General features: G+C 47.2%; 1 non-coding gene across 1 annotated transcript; it reads left to right on the top strand.

The window, feature by feature from the left end:
* The first annotated feature begins 9671 nt into the window (after nt 1–9671).
* Nucleotides 9672–9745, top strand: TRNAM-CAU. Its single transcript has one exon. It is a non-coding gene; the product is annotated as a tRNA-Met (tRNA).
* The last annotated feature ends 4241 nt before the right edge of the window (nt 9746–13986 follow it).

The following is a 13986-nucleotide window of genomic DNA, read 5'->3' on the forward strand; positions in this document are numbered from 1 at the left end:
ACACGACATGCTGATGAATCAGGAGTTACATGGGCCGCTTTTCAGAGAGAGAAGGGAGTGGAGCGATCGCATTATCTCTCTGGTTGTTCAGTTTCTCCATTCCTCATGCCTTCTCCCACCCCCTATCTCTCTCATCTTATCTTGTTTTTCCATGAATCTAGGATATATCTCAGGGATAAGCAGTGAGAAATTGCAGCAAAGAGGTGGGCGGCAATCGAAGTAGGGGAATAAGGTCATCACTGCAGTTCCTCGTGCCTGAGATTTGTGAGTTCTTTTTGGCCTGATTTTTACAATGTGATTCATGATGTGTCAACCTTTTGATCTGTTGTGTTTTTTTGTTTGTTTTTGTGTTTTCGTGTGTCCAACACTCACAGAGTGATTTCAGAAATAAGCAGAGAGAAACATGCGTCTTATTTGTGAATTTTATATACATGAAAACAAATGAATTTTTAGGGGAGTATTTATTTTTTTGAAGGTCAAGTTGTACGTAAAATCAAAAACTCAAATTTTTAGAGAATTTAAACAGAAACATGAGTGTTTATCATGTCTTTGTTATCTCATAAAAAGTTATTTCTAGAATATAATTAGAGCTATTTGTCTAGTTAGCGGTACTTAAATCTAAGAAATATTTTTTTTGTTTTTTCATGTGCAGTCAGAAAGTAAGTCATATGTTTTCAGTTGTTTTTGTTGGAGCAGATCCCTCCTGTTTTTGCATGTGCTTTTTTCTGTAGGGAAATGTCATTGCGGTAGGACCCTAGTCTAATTGATCCATGGGGGATGGTGTGTGCTTCTGTAGGGAAATGTGATTGTGGTAGGACCCTAGTCTATTTGATCAGTGGGGGGTCGTTTGTATATCTTGTACCTAAAAACCCTATGTTTGTTGTCTTTAAAGAAGTCTATGGTTGTACTCTCGAAAAAGAAGTCTATGGTTGCCCACGCTAAAGCTTTTTGAGCATACATTTCTCGATTTTGTTAGTTTATTTTATTAAAACATGGTAGCCGTAAGGCCATCTCCTATGTACAACCTGATTATTATTTTGGTTTAGTGGACATATCCTACCAAAACAAAAGCATGGTTTTAATAGTAATAAAACCATGATTTTTTTTATGTTAGGACCCCCCAATCCATTTTTTAGATCAATGGGGTTGGCTGAAAAGGCAAAAGGAAACCACCTCATCCATCAATTCATTTTATGCTTTTTTTAGAACCTGGTTTGTGGAGTTTTTCTGTACTACTATGAGAATGACGCTGGGAATGACTTCAACGTCTACATATGGCCTGAGTGTAAGGGCATATTTATCCCCAATATATTTTTGTGATTGATGACAATGCTTGTGCGGACTAATCGTGTGCGTTTAGTTCTTTCAGAGATTCATCCATTGGCACGAGACGATTTCCTCCCCTCGGTATTGTAATTCAAGACGGTGTAGCTCCTTCGTTTCGTTGTTGGTGGCCTAGTTTCGTAGGAGTCACCGTACTATCAAGAGGGGATCCGTTTTGGTAAGACTTGGGTGGAATCACACGTACACATCCTTATCACACCCGTCGTCTTTCCTTCCGCATCTCTGGAGCTGCCGTTTTCCCCTTGCTATGCTTTGCTCTGCCCTAGCGGTAGTACCGCGACCACAGCGGTAGTACCGTCGAAACTCCCCAGCGGTAGTACCGCTCTCAGAGCGGTAGTACCGCTTGGGTTTTTCGGCCGTAGTACCGCTGTGCGTCTGGGCTACTTCCGCCTCGATTCTCGAACGAATTTTTCGTGTCGGGTTTTGCGGCACTAAGGGAGGTAGTAGGAGCGGTAGTACCGCTCTAAGCGGTAGTACCGCCCTTCCCTAGCGGTAGTACCGCCCTAGGGTCAGGGCCCCGGGCAGCGCAGCAGTACCGCTGGGTCGAGCGGTAGTACCGCCCAGAGCGGTAGTACCGCCCAGAGCGGTAGTACCGTTCTTCCCTAGCGGTAGTACCGCCCTGGGGTCAGGGCCCCGGGCAGCACGGCAGTACCGCTGGCTCGAGCGGTAGTACCGCCTGGAGCGGTAGTACCGCCCTTCCCCAGCGGTAGTACCGCTCTGTGCGGGGCTGGTGAGTGGGATAACGGTTGGTTTGCTCCTCCCACTATAAAAGGGGGTCTTCTTCCCCAAAGTTGACCTACCTCTTTCCCCCAAAGCTCCATTGTTGCTCCAAGCTCCATTTTCGCCCGATCTCTCTCCCTAGCCAATCAAACTTGTTGATTTGCTCGGGATTGGTTGAGAAGGCCCAGATCTACACTTTCACCAAGAGAAATTTGATTCCCCCCACTTATCCCTAGCGGATCTTGTTACTCTTGGGTGTTGAGCACCCTAGACGGTTGAGGTCACCTCGAAGCCATACTCCATTGTGGTGAAGCTTCATGGTGTTGTTGGGAGCCTCCAAGTGTTGTGGAGATAGCCCCAATCTTGTTTGTAAAGGTCCGGTTGCCGCCTTCAAGGGCTCCAATAGTGGAATCACGACATCTCGCATTGTGTGAGGGTGTGAGGAGATTACGGTGGTCCTAGTGGCTTCTTGGGGAGCATTGTGCCTCCACACCGCTCTAACGGAGACGTACTTCCCCTTAAAAGGAAGGAACTTCGGTAACACATCCTCGTCTCCACCGGCTCCACTCTTGGTTATCTTGTCCCTTTACTTTTGCAAGCTTACTTGAGTTATATCCATTGCTTGCTTGTGTGCTTATTGTCTCTACATCATATAGGTTGTCCACGTAGTTGCACATCTAGACAACCTATTTCATTGCAAGTTTTAATTTGTTAAAGAAAAGTCTAAAAATTGTTAGTTGCCTATTCACCCCCCTCTAGTCAACCATATCGATCCTTTCAATTGGTATCAGAGCCTCGTCTCTTTATTAAGGACTTTGCCGTCCGAAGAGTATGGTTGACACCCACGACGGTGCGGAGGAGCACTCCGGTGTGAATCCCATCTCGTCCACGGTCGAAGGGGGAGCCTCGGTCTCTCGTGAGGAATTCAATGTGGCTTTAGACACATTGAAAACCTCCATGACGGCCGAGGTCAAAAGCATGTTTTCTGATTTCTTAGACGGACTTAAACTATCTACCTCGCCGATGAAAGTGGGTGATCCCACTAACAAGGTGACGGATGCTACCTCCGACAAGGGGGAAGCTAACAGTGAAAAGAGTCTGTCTACTAGTGGTAGAAATGGCACCGGCATTTTTGCCAATGTGGAACCCCCTGTGTATAGGGGACCGATCCCCTCTACTCATTTGAATCATGCCGGTCCTCCTCCTAAATATGTGAAAAATGAAGATTTTGATGCTTGGCTCTATCGCTTTAAGCGTCACTTAAAACATGTGAACACTAACCTTTGGAGAATTATTGAAGAAGGTTTCTATCCTCATGATCCAAGCAACTTCACCCCTCGAGAAGAAGTGGACAATCAATTCAATGAAAGTGCTCTCTTCATCATCCAAGATGCAATCCTTCCTGAAGATCTCCCTCATCTTCGACCTCATGCCATGGCTAAAGAAGCATGGAAATGTGTCGAGCGTCTCTATCGAGGAAGTACTAGCATTCAACGCTCCAACTATGAAGTGGTGCAAGATGAAGCCGATGAGTTTGCAATGAAAGAGGATGAAGAACCTCGTGAGCTCTTTCGAAGAGTGACCAAACTCGCGGTCACACTCCGAGATCATGGGAGCAAGGACACGGATGACAACTGGATCAAGCGCAAGTTCCTCAAGGCCATGATGCCCTACAACAAGGCCATGTCCTCCGTCATTCGCCAAAGACCGGACTTCCACTCCATGACCTCTAGTGAAGTGTTGGATGAGTTTGTTGCAATGAGCATCTTGGACAAGACCGCCGACAATGCGGTGCTCCGTTCCCAAAGGGCAAAGAAGCCCAATCTTGCCTTGAAGGCCAAGGTTAGTGTGGAAGAAGAAGAAGAAGAGGAAGATGAGGAGAGCAACCCCGAGGACACGAAGTATGATTATCATGAGCACATGGCTCTTGCCTCAAGACAGTTTTGGAGTAAGAAGAATACAAGACCCAACTTCAACAAGAACAACTCAAGTGGCCTCAAAGGGAAGCAACGAGTTAGAACCTGTTTCAACTGTGGCAATGTTAGCCATTTCGTTGCGGATTGTCCCTACGAGAAGCGGGAAGACAATGGTGTCAAGTTCATCCGAAAAGACAAAGCCAAGTCCTTCCCCAACAAGAACAACTTCACCAAGAAGACTCCGTCTCGCGGGTTGGTGGTTCAAGAAGAATACCGTGAGGATGACGATGATGATGAAGATGGTGAAACAATGGCCATGGCATCCGTTGCCATTTTCACAACTCCCCAGGTGTCTCTCTTCGATGCACCTAACGAGAACATCACCGCCAAGTGCCTCATGGCTAAGGCCACCAACAAGGTAACCCCCAACATCAAAACCACCATTATTCCTAACCCTCCTTCAACGGATGATTTTGATAATGGTAAGGGGTCTAATGAGGAGATCAATGAATTTGAGTCCTTCATGGTAAGCTCAAGGGAAAATCCAAGAAGCACTTTGTTGCTCTCTTGGAACAACTTGGTGAAGCCAATGACATGATCGAGGCTCATGAAGAAACCATCTCTAAGATGGAAAGTCATAGTCGTGACTATGCCGATGAGATATCAGATCTCTCTAATGCTCTTGAGGAAGAGCGTGAGCATCATTTGGCTCTTGAGGAGTCACACAACGATGGTCATGCTAAACTAAAGAAAGATCTTGATCATGCTCTTGTTGTGTCTCGTGTTCTAGCTTCCGAGAAGGCTAAACTTGGGGTTGATCATGTTAGACTCACGGAGGAGTTTGATGTACTTGACAAGGCCCACAAGGTCTTGAAAGGTGCTCATGCTACCCTCAAGGAGTCTCATGCTCAACTCCAAGTTAAGCTAACCAAGGAAAAGGCCACATTTCCTCACATGGTCTTAATTGATAATGCAAATGCTACTAACCCTTGTTGTGAGCATGTGCATCTTGTGGAGGAGAATGCCAAGTTGAAGGAACAACACGAGAAAGGTCTTGTGTCATGCATACAAGGCGAGAAGAACCTCAATGACCTTTTGAGCAATCAAAAGGAAGTTGTGGGCAAGGAGGGAGTTGGGTTCTCATCCAAGTCCAAGAACAAGAAGAAGAACAAGGAGAAGGAGAGCAAGACCGATCGACCTCCTCCGCTCACGCAAACCTTTGTGAAGGAGGGAGAAGGTGCTCCTAAGGAGAAGAAGAACAATGGGAAGAATGGTGATGCCCAAGAGCGCAAAGCCATCTCTCCCAACAAAGCCAGCGACTTTAACCCATCTTATGTGTTGTGCCGTGCTAGTGATGGGCATGTTTATGCTAAATTTGTTGGTTCTCCTTATGAGTACATTGAATGGTCCATTTGGGTTCCTAAGACCCTTGTTACTAACATCAAAGGACCCATTACTCAATGGGTACCTAAAACCAAGCATTGATCTCTTGTAGGTGTTTGCTTCCGGTGGGGGATCATGGTTGCTCGATAGTGGAGCAACAAATCATATGACCGGGAGCAAGGACTTGGTGGTGGACGTGCACAAGATCCCATCTATGCCCACCAATGTTGAATGGGGTGATGCCTCACATTCTAAGGTATTGGGTCTTGGCAAGGTTGTCATTTCTCATGATCTAACAATCGAGAAAGTCATGCTTGTTGAGTCCCTTGCGTTCAATTTACTTTCCGTTCGTCAACTCGCACACATGGGCTTTGCCACCTTCTTTGATATTGATACTGTGGCCCTCTTGTGGAGCAAGACTCTTAAAGTAGCCTTTGTTGGGCATGTCGAGAACGGTCTCTATGTGATTAACTTTTCGGAGCAACCCACTAAGACCGCAACATGCCTAATGGCTAAAGTTGATGTGGGATGGCTTTGGCATCGCCGTTTAGCCCACGTCAATATGAGATCTTTGCAAAGTCTTCTCAAGGGGGACCATGTTCATGGACTAACAAATGTTAGTTTTGCCAAAGATCGTGTTTGCAGTGCTTGCATCGAAGGAAAGCTTCATGAGACGGCTCACCCTCCCACGACTATCATCTACTCGAAGAGACCCTTGGAGCTCCTACACATGGACCTCTTCGGGCCTCCATCCTTTGACAGTCTTGGGGGTAGAAATTATTGCTTGGTGATTGTGGATTATTATTCAAGATACACTTGGGTATACTTCTTCAAGAGGAAGAGTGAGACTCAACAAACCGTCATCGACTTTGCAAATGAAGCTCAACGTCAACATGATGCAAAGATTCTGACAATAAGAAGTGACAACGGCATCGAGTTCAAGAACTACATCTTGGATGAGTTTCTTAGTGATGAAGGGATCAAGCATCAATATTCTGCACCATATACCCCTCAACAAAATGGTGTTGCGGAGAGGAAGAACCGGACGTCGATAGATGCGGCAAGGACCATGATGTCGGAGTTCAAGTCTCCATACAACTTTTGGGCCGAAGCCATCAACACAGCTTGTCATGCATCCAATCGGCTCTATCTTCGCAAAGGCTTGAACAAGACTCCGTATGAGATACTCACCGGGAACAAGCCCAATCTTAAGTACTTCCGGGTGTTCGGGTGTAAGTGTTTCATTCTCAAGAAAGGTGTTCGTTTTTCTAAATTCGAGGCTAGAGCTCATGAGGGCATATTTGTTGGTTATGCTACAAACTCTCATGCTTACCGTGTTCTCAACAAGTCCAACGGACTCACTGAGGAGACGTGTAATGTAGAGTTTGATGAAAATAACGGCTCCCAAGTGGAGCAAAGTGGTACTTGTGATGTAGGTGATGAAATTCCTCCCCAAGCCATAAGAAGGATGGGTATTGGTCATATCCTACCCATTGAGGAACCCCTTGTGGCCGAAGGAGAAGGACAATGCTCCACCTCGGTGGAGCCTTCACCTACTCAAGACCCACACGCTTCCGAAGAACAAAGTGAAGGCCCTCAACCTAGGGAACAAGACCAAGGGCAAGATCAATCACAAGATGGTTATGAACCTCCACATGATGCCCAAGGTCAAGTTCTTCCCCTCGAGCAAGTTCAAGATCATGAGCAAGCTCAAGATCAAGAACAAGCTCATGACGACGCTCAAGATGATCAAGTGAACCCTCCACCTTCGACATCCGAGGAGGAATTGGAGCGTCGTGCCGCGAAGATTGCTTCCAAACTCACCACCAAAGGTCATCTCATGGAGAATGTGGTTGGAAGCCTAAGAAAGGGGGCAAGCACTCGTAGACAATTAGCAAACTATTGTGAACATCACGCGTTTGTCTCTTGTGTTGAACCCCATAAGGTCTATGAGGCGCTCGAAGACTCGGATTGGCTCAATGCCATGCATGAAGAACTCAACAACTTCGAGTACAACAAGGTGTGGATATTGGTGCCAAGGCCTTCCGGGAACCATAACATCATTGGAACCAAGTGGATCTTCAAGAACAAGCAAGATGCTCATGGGAACATCATTCGCAACAAGGCAAGATTGGTAGCACAAGGCTACTCCCAAGTCGAGGGTATCGACTACGGTGAAACCTTTGCTCCCGTTGCTCGCCTTGAATCCATTCATTTGTTGATTGCTTATGCTTCCCATCACAACTTTAAGTTGCAACAAATGGATGTTAAAAGTGCTTTTCTTAATGGTCCTATTAATGAGTTGGTCTATGTCAAGCAACCCCCCGGGTTCGAGGATCCTTTCTTCCCGGATCATGTGTATCAACTCAATAAGGCGCTCTATGGCCTTAAACAAGCCCCACGTGCTCGGTATGACCACCTTACCGAGTTGCTACAAGATCGTGGATTTGAAGTGGGGCTAATCGATCCCACTCTTTTTACTAAGAAGGTCAAAGGGGAGTTGTTTGTATGCCAACTATATGTTGATGACATTATCTTTGGTTCCCCTAACAAAGCCTTCAATGAAGAATTTGCCGCTCTCATGACCTCTAAGTTCAAGATGTCTTTGATGGGAGAGTTGAAGTTCTTCCTTGGTTTTGATATCAAACAAAGAAGAGAAGGTACCTTCATCAACCAAGCCAAATACACTCAAGACATGCTCAAGAGATTCAAGTTAAGTGATGTCAAGCCGGCCTCTACTCCAATGCCCACTAAGTGCCAACTTGACATTGATCCCAATGGTAAAGCGGTGGATCAAAAGGTATATCGCTCCATGATTGGCTCCTTGCTTTACCTTTGTGCATCTAGACTGGATATCATGTTGAGTGTGGGGATGTGTGCACGGTTTGAAGCTGCACCAAAGGAAAGTCACTATGTGGCGGTCAAGCGAATCTTTCGATATTTGGCTCATACCCCAAACTTTGGCTTATGGTACCCAAGAGGGGCAAACTTCAAGCTTGAAGGATTTACGGATTCCGATTGGGCGGGAGACAAAGTGGATAGGAAGTCCACTTCCGGAGGGTGCCAATTTCTTGGTTGCTCTTTGGTAAGTTGGTCTTCCAAAGAGCAAAGTTGTGTGTCTCTCTCGTCCACCGAAGCGGAGTATGTGGCGGCCGGTAGTTATTGTGCACAACTCCTATGGATGAGGCAAACTTTAAAGGAATACGGTGTCATTTGTGACAAAGTGCCTCTTTGGTGTGAAAACGAAAGTGCCATCAAGATTTCTCTCAACCCGGTGCAACACTTCAAGACGAAGCACATTGAGATTCGGTATCATTTCATCCAGGATCACATTAGGCGAGGAGAGATCGAGCTCAAGTATGTCAACACTCATGATAACCTTGCAGATATTTTCACGAAGCCCTTGGATGAAGCAAGATTTCGCGAGTTAAGGCATGAGCTAAATATCATTGATTCGAGCAATGTGACTTGAACCCTTGCACACCCCATCCCACTCAACTTGGTATCTAGCTTAGATGTAGGCATGGACATAGGGGGAGGCATCCTTAAGTTTTTTATTTTTATATTCCGATGAAAACTTTAGTTCTTATAAAGGATTAAATCCTTTTCCTCTCAATAGCATATTGAGGAAGAATATACATTCTGGCGATTTGTATCCAAAGACTAATTTAAATTGCATCCAAAATAAAAATTGGATTATGAGTACAGAGTCGCGAAGCATAATTTTGCATTGGATTAAGTATTCCAATTTTGAAAATATGAGTAAAGGATCTATGGATGAAGATACAAAAAAGTTGATTTCCAATCGTAACTAAATCTTCTTAAAATAAGGAATAAGGAAGCCAAATAGCTAAAAAACGATAGTTTTGGTTTACTAGAACCATCCGCATATTGTTTCAGCTCGGTGGAAACCCAATTCTTTTCCTCAGGATCTCTTGAATGAAATTAGGGAACGAAGTAAGTAGATTAGATGGATTTAGATAGAATTTCTATCTCCTACTCTATAAGGATCATCTAGAAAGCGGAGAGCTTTGGTTCCATTCAAATAGAAAAGCTGACATAGATGTTAAGTGGTGAGAATATCCATGAAGGAGCCGAATGAAATCAAAATTTCATGTTCGGTTTTGAATTAGAGACGTTAAAAATAATCAACCAACGTCGACTATAACCCCTAGCCTTCCAAGCTAACGATGCGGGTTCGATTCCCGCTACCCGCTCCATTCTGTATAAAAGGAGTATTCTATTTGTCTAGACATGTTAGAGGCTTGTATTCAAGCCTTTTTTGTCCACCAGTTTCTGGTACTCCAGAGCGGAGTAGAGCAGTTTGGTAGCTCACGAGGCTCATAACCTTGAGGTCACGGGTTCGATTCCCGTCTCCGCACTTAGCAGTCTGTATAAAAGGAGTATTCTATTTCTCTAGATATGGTAGAGGGGCGTATCCAACCCTTTTTTATTCATTAGCTCCCGGCCCTAGAGGGCAAAATTGAGCAGTTTGCGAAGTCACTTGCCTTCAAAAAAAGAAGGCGCAAAATCTCAATGAACTTTCCCTCCCCCCATTATGCATAAAACGATCAACTCTTTCACAATAGCCATTTTTGATGGTACTTGTGCTTCAAAGACAAGTTTTGGTCATGGGCCCAAGGATAATTCTTCGTGGTGCCATACCAATTGACTCAAACATAGGTGGCTCCGGCCACCGCCCTCTCCTGAGAGAGGCCAGAGCTTGCTCTGTTTCGTGTGGTTGTTTGTGTTTGAGTTGTTTCTGTTCTGTTGTGTGTGCGTGTGTTGCCGTGTCGGTCCTCTCGTTCTTTTGGCCTTGCTTTCCGTTTCTTTTTGAGCGTTAGCCGTTGGTCTAGAAGCCGTGTGGTTGCTGAAGCGGTACTACCGCTGGTGGCGAGCGGTACTACCGCTCTTAGCGGCACTACCGCCCTCCAGCGCGGTACTACCGCCCTCCAGAGCGGTACTACCGCTGTGAGGCGCGGGCTGGGGGTTATATCGGGGGCAGGGAGAGTTTCTTCTCCCCCATACCCATTCGCTCGCCCCCTTCGCCCTGTTCGTCTCTCTCTTCAGCAACCGGCGCCACGGGAGGGCTCCGGCGGATCTCCCTCTCCGGGGCGCTCCTCTCCGTTTCCTTCGGTGGAATCGATCCCCACCTTGTCCTATTGCCATGGATGCCGGTATTGCCCCCGTTCCCTGTTTCCTTTTGTCTAGATTTCCAATCTAGCGTTCTAGGGGCAATAGCAGTTGCATCTCTAGATTTTTGTCCAGATCTAGGCTTGAGTAGGATGGAGAATGCTTCTAGACTATTTGGATTAGTGTTTGGTTGGAGTATTTTTGAATTTGGTAGGACGGTAGTACCGGATCTGACCACGGTAGTCGGAAACTGCTGCTTCCCCGCCTCGAGCGGTACTACCGCTGAGAGCGGTACTACCGCTCTCTCCAGAGCGGTACTACCACTTGGAGCGGTACTACCGCTCAAGGGTCACGGTACTACCGCCCTCTACCAGGTTCCATCTTACTCCTACCTCTCAGTGATCCTCTTTGTTCGTGTTTGTGGCTTACGCTTGTTCTTTCTGGTTGTTTGCGTGTTTGTGTGTGTGGTTCCAGGTGATGAGGTTCCTGAGCATCAGGCTCGTCGTGTCAACCCCGGTCGTGCCTCGTCCAAGCGCTACCGCACCACTGAACCCACTGAGCCTGCCGGAGGATCTTCTAGTGCTCCACCTCCTCCTCAACTGCAGAAGAAGCCTGGAATCAAGCCAAAGCCAAGCAAAACCGTGCCAGAAATGCCGCCCAAGGAGTTCTGGGCAAGGCGGCGCCGCAACCCGTATGAGGTCGACCAAGATCCCACTTTGGTCAACCGTCCGTTCTGGAATAGGTTCCAGTTTGCCATCTACTTTGATGTTCTCAAAGCCAAGAAGAATCTCTATGTCAACATGCACTCCATCGACATCGAGCATATGGAGAAAGATCCTGACTACTTTGGTGAAGCTCTTCAGATGTGCACTCAGCTGAACATTCTTGGATCATGCAATTCAACAAGGACTATGATGCTGATATTGTGGCCCAATTCTATGCCACGGTTCACCTTGGGACCGATGAGGACAGGACTCTGACTTGGATGACAAATGGCAAGTTGCTGTCAGTCAAGTGGAAAGCTTTCATGCAGTTGATTGGGGTGGATCTAGGACTTGAGTCTTCTGTCGGCTTTCGCCCCCACCGTCGCGCCAATGCCACTCACAAGCAAGCTCTGTGGCCCTACTGCACTCTGAGGATCAACCCTGAGATGAAGAAGGAGACCTATGAGCTGCCTGCCTATCTGGATATTCTTCACCGTATCTTCAGAGAGACTCTTTTCCCTCGCATCGGGAATCTGGACCAGGTTCACTCTTATCTCGTGGACATGCTTCTCTTCTGTCAGTGGGAGAAGGTGCAGAGCACCAGAGAGTCCTTGGATATCTCTCATGTTATGTGGTCTGAGCTGGTTTCTGCTATCTCCGAGTGCAAGTGCCCGATTTATGGTCCGTTCATTATGCTGCTCATTGAGAAGGCCTGGGATTGTGTCTATCCCAAGGTGGTGCTGGAGATTGGAGAGTTGGTTTCTCACGATGTCAAGCATCTGAGGAAGAAGGATAACTGGGGCACTCAGGCCCCTAGGACTGGAGTTCCTTCATCTGCTGCTGCCATGGAGACTGAGGAGGAGATTGGGGCTGACGCTGAGGATGAAGATGATGACTACGTGCCTTCTGAGGCAGAGCCCTCTTGGGCCAAGAAGCTCAAGATCAAGGTGAAGAAGCTGTTTTGCATGGAGTCTCACGGTCAGTACATGACTCATGTGGCTGAGAAGAAGGCCCGAGGTCGCCACAAGGAGCTCATGCGTCAGATGGGTGCTATTGTGATTAGTGGTTCCGAGGATCAGCTTACCGATGAGGAGGAGTGGATTCAGCAGCACTGCCCTTGGACTGATTCTGATGCTGAGCACTTCCTGGCTGAAGGTGGTAGCGCAGATGATCCCGCTGAGATCTGATGGGTGTCCCTCGTTTGCCTTCACCTGGAGCCGTAGCAACACTCCCTCTCCTTTTTGGTGTCTCGATGCCAAAGGGGGAGAGAGTTTAGGGATTTGCGTTTTGTGTCTTTCGTCTTTTGTGTTTGTGCTTTCACTTGTTGCTTTATTTGGTTTGTGTCTGTGAGTCCTAAGTTCTGGTTCTGTCAGTAAGACCTAAGCTCGAGTCATATGGTGTGAGACATATGCTACCTTACCTTTCCGTACCATTATCTATGTCTATCTAGCTTATGAGTTCCATGCTTATCCTGTTATATATATGTTGCTCTCATATCTTGCTTAGGTTGTTGGTCTCTAAAATGTAGGGGGAGCATTGATCCTGGCATCTGTGCCATGCAGTCCAAAGCACTTTTCTGGGTAGCACACATCCAGGGGGAGCCCTTCTACATTTTAGGACGGTTGTGTTTTTGTGCTTATCCTATATCTATCATTTTGCACAAATCCCGTATTGTCATCAGTCCACCAAAAAGGGGGAGATTGTAAGGGCATATTTATCCCCAATATGTTTTGGTGATTGATGACAATGCTTGTGCAGACTAATCGTGTGCGTTTAGTTCTTTCAGAGATTCATCCATTGGCACGAGACGATTTCCTCCCCTCGGTGTTGTAATTCAAGATGGTGTAGCTCCTTCGTTTCGTTGTTGGTGGACTAGTTTCGTAGGAGTCACCGTACTATCAAGAGGGGATCCGTTTTGGTAAGACTTGGGTGGAATCACACGTACACATCCTTATCACACCCGTCGTCTTTCCTTCCGCATCTCTGGAGCTGCCGTTTTCCCCTTGCTATGCTTTGCTCTGCCCTAGCGGTAGTACCGCGACCACAACGGTAGTACCGCCGAAACTCCCCAGCGATAGTACCGCTCTCAGAGCGGTAGTACCACTTGGGTTTTTCGGCCGTAGTACCGCTGTGCGTCTGGGCTACTTCTGCCTCGATTCTCGAATGAATTTTTCGTGTCGGGTTTTGCGGCACTAAGGGAGGTAGTAGGAGCGGTAGTACCGCTCTAAGCGGTAGTACCGCCCTTCCCTAGCGGTAGTACCGCCATGGGGTCAGGGCCCCGGGCAGCGCGGCAGTACCGCTGGGTCGAGCGGTAGTACTGCCCAGAGCGGTAGTACCGTTCTTCCCTAGCGGTAGTACCGCCCTGGGGTCAGGGCCCCGGGCAGCGCGGCAGTACCGCTGGCTCGAGCGGTAGTACCGCCTGGAGCAGTAGTACCGCCCTTCCCCAGCGGTAGTACCGCTCTGTGCGGGGCTGGTGAGTGGGATAACGGTTGGTTTGCTCCTCCCACTATAAAAGGGGGTCTTCTTCCCCAAAGTTGACCTACCTCTTTCCCCCAAAGCTCCATTGTTGCTCCAAGCTCCATTTTCGCCCGATCTCTCTCCCTAGCCAATCAAACTTGTTGATTTGCTCGGGATTGGTTGAGAAGGCCCAGATCTACACTTCCACCAAGAGAAATTTGATTCCCCCCACTTATCCCTAGCGGATCTTGTTACTCTTGGGTGTTGAGCACCCTAGACGGTTGAGGTCACCTCGAAGCCATACTCCATTGTGGTGAAGCTTCATGGTG

The sequence above is a fragment of the Triticum dicoccoides genome, chromosome 5B (genome assembly GCF_002162155.2).
Source record: "Triticum dicoccoides isolate Atlit2015 ecotype Zavitan chromosome 5B, WEW_v2.0, whole genome shotgun sequence".
In the NCBI taxonomy this organism is placed as follows: domain Eukaryota; kingdom Viridiplantae; phylum Streptophyta; class Magnoliopsida; order Poales; family Poaceae; genus Triticum; species Triticum dicoccoides.